The 3,065-nt window shown below is 49.4% G+C and overlaps 1 pseudogene; it reads left to right on the forward strand.

The window, feature by feature from the left end:
• Positions 1–1,685: 1,685 nt before the first annotated feature.
• On the forward strand, positions 1,686–2,452 carry LOC129475427 (melanoma-associated antigen C2-like; annotated as a pseudogene).
• Positions 2,453–3,065: the final 613 nt, after the last annotated feature.

Genomic DNA, 3,065 nt, shown 5'->3' on the forward strand with positions numbered 1-3,065 from the left:
GGCTCAATTGAGATCAGCAGACAGAAGACTCTTAGAACTGGCCAATCCTCAAGGTAAGGGCCCTAGGGGAGAACTGAGGGACCTCCCACCACAGAAAGAAGAAGTTCTTGCCTGCCCTCTACCTGTTGTGAGATTGTAGGTCCCAGACAGGAAAAGGGCAACCGAGGGCTGAGGGACACGTCCTCATGACAGAAGAAGGGAGGAGGTGCCGGCTCTCTGGGGAATAAATAGGAAGACTGAGGAGGACTGGGGGAACCCCCACCTCAGAGGACAGACTCCCAGAGATTCCCACCCTGCTCCTCATATCAGCCCTCGTAGAGCTCCCCAGTCAGCTCAGGCAGGGTGGCAGCCCTCTCATTGCTGCGTTAGAGGTGTAGGGAAAGGGAAGGCCTTGGTCTGAGGGTCCCATGGCAAGTCAGCACAGGGAGCTGCCTCCGGTTGGCAGAGGGAAGATTCCCAGGCCCTGCTGGTGATAAGAGTGAGGACTGAGGGGTCACACGTGCATCAGAACAGACGTGAGGCCACCCCGACTGCCCCCGTGGTGGAGTGCTGGGAGGTGGCTGCCACCGCCCTACCTCCCGCTGCTCTCAGGGATGTGGAGTTTGCCCTGAGTTTTGGCCAGAAGAGTGGTAGGGACATGGCCCTGTCTGAGAAAAGGTGAGGATGCTAATTAAATTCTGATGGGACCATGCAGTCCAGAACTGTGGGGCTCTGAGAGTCTGGTCAGCCCCAGCTGTCAGCCTTGGGAGGCCCAAGACTCTGCTTGCAGTCTTTAGCCTGAAAGTCTCCCTCACTTCCTCTTGCAGGTGCTCCAGGAACCAGGAGTTGAAGACCTGGGTGTGAGGCACACTTCCTAAAGTCAGCACAGCAGAGGAGGCCCAGGCAATATCAGGAGTCAAGGTGAGTGCACGCCCTGACTGTGTCCCAAGGGCCCTACCCCCACAAACAGAGCAGACCCGGCAGCACCTGGCCATAGCCGCCTACTGCCATTCCTGGTGCCTCAGGCTCTGCCTGCCAGCTGTGCCCTGAGGTGCTTTCTCACATCCTCCTACAGGTTCCCAGGGGACAAACCCCCTAGGAAGACAGGTGACCAGTGAGGCCCTAGGGCACCACCTTAAGAGAAGAAGAGCTGTAAGCCAGCCTTTGTCAGAGCCATCATGGGTGAGTTTCTCAGCTGAGGCCACTCGCAGTGTCCCTCTCTCCCTCAGGCCTGTTGGATGCCATCATCCACATCCCTGCTCACACATTTACCTCCTGCTCCTGAGGAAGACGTTATGCCTGTGTTTTGGAATGTTCCTAGTGGCAACTTTGAGAAAGACTTCCAGAACCAAATTGTGATAGAGAACTTGGTAGATGCACAGGATTCCACAGAGAAGGAAGAGGAGAAAACCTCCTCCATTTCCTCTTCTTCTTTCTACTTATTATTCCCCTCCTCTTCCTTCTCTTCTTCCTCCTTCTCCTCCTCTTTCTCCTCTTTCTCCTCCTCCTCCTCCTCCTCCTCCTCATCCTCTACTCTGATTCTTGGTGCTCATGAGGAGGAGAAGGAGTAGCTGGCTGCTGGGATGCTGCCTCTTCCCCAGAATCCTCATGAGAGTCCTCCCCAGGGTCCTTTCCAGGGTTCCCTGTCCTTCTGCTCCTCCTTCACTTTATGGAGCCCATTCAGTGAAGAGCCTAGAAGCCAATAAGATGAAGATACAAGTACCTGGCACAGCTTGCCAGAGAGTGAGTCCTTGTTCACTTGTACACTGGATGAAAAGGTGGACGAGTTGGTGTGGTTTCTTCTCAAATATCAAGCAAAAGAGCCTGTCATAAAAGCAGAGATGCTGATGAATGTCATCAACACATACACGGGCTACTTTCCTATGATCTTCAGGAAAGCCCGTGAGTTCATAGAGATTCTTTTTGGCATTTCCCTGACAGAAGTGGGCCCCGACCATTCCTGTGTCTTTGTAAACACATTAGACCTCACCTGTGAGGGGAGTCGGAGTGATGAGCGGGGCATGCCCCAGAACCGCCTCCTGATTCTTATTCTGAGTGTGATCTTCATAAAGGGCAATGGTGCATCTGAGGAGGTCATCTGGGAAGTGCTGAATGCAATAGGAGTGTGTGCTCAGAGGGGGCACTTCATCTGTGGGGAGCCCAGGGAGCTCATCACTAAAGTTTGAGTGCAAGGACATTACCTGGAGTAGCGGCATGTGCCCAGTAGTGCTTCTCCACGTTATGAATTCCTGTGGGGTCCTAGAGCCCATTCAGAAACTAGCAAGAGGAAAGTAGTGAGATTTTGGTCATGTGAAACAATACCATCTCTAGTTCCTTTCCAATCTCTTCCAAGGATGCTTTGAAAGATGTGGAAGACAGAGCCCAGGCCATAATTGACACCAAAAATGATGCTACTGCCATGGCCAGTGCAAGGTTCCGTGTCATCTCCAGAAACTTCTCCTGTCCTGAGTGAAGTATAGGGCTGTTTCTTACCTCTGTGTTTGAAGAGGGCAGTCAAGGTCCTAGGTAGTGGAGGGCCCGGGTGGGGCTTGAGGGAACAATACAGTGTTCTTTGCATTTCTGTTCCATATGGGAGAGAGAGATTTACCTCTTTTCCTTTTGTGTACTTTTTGAATGATTTTCCTTTTAATAGTAGGTTGAATTAGCTTCAGAATATTATTTTATAAATATTAGTCACACATGTATTGCTGTTTATCTAGTTTAAGAGTAACAGTTTGATATTTTGTAAAAAAAAAATGGAAAAAGCTTGTCTCTTGTGATCTATAACAGGATAACATGGTATTGTACTAGGAATTTTCTTTAAATTGTGTAAGAACTCAGCAGTTAAATAGTGGAACAAAATAAAGGATGGTGAATAGTTACATTTCCTTATCCCATTTATGCTGTTGTTCTTGAAAATTAAAGAAATAGATCTGGCTTTGCTTAGCTCATTCAAGAAAGCAGCAGAAATTAAATGTTAATAAATAAAAGCATCTCTGACTGCTTTATTTGCCTAACATTCTGTGAGCATTTGCTTGCAGAGGGGACTCTTAATAGTGGGGATACAATGAAAAGCAAGAATTATG

This window comes from Symphalangus syndactylus, chromosome X (assembly GCF_028878055.3).
Source record: "Symphalangus syndactylus isolate Jambi chromosome X, NHGRI_mSymSyn1-v2.1_pri, whole genome shotgun sequence".
In the NCBI taxonomy this organism is placed as follows: domain Eukaryota; kingdom Metazoa; phylum Chordata; class Mammalia; order Primates; family Hylobatidae; genus Symphalangus; species Symphalangus syndactylus.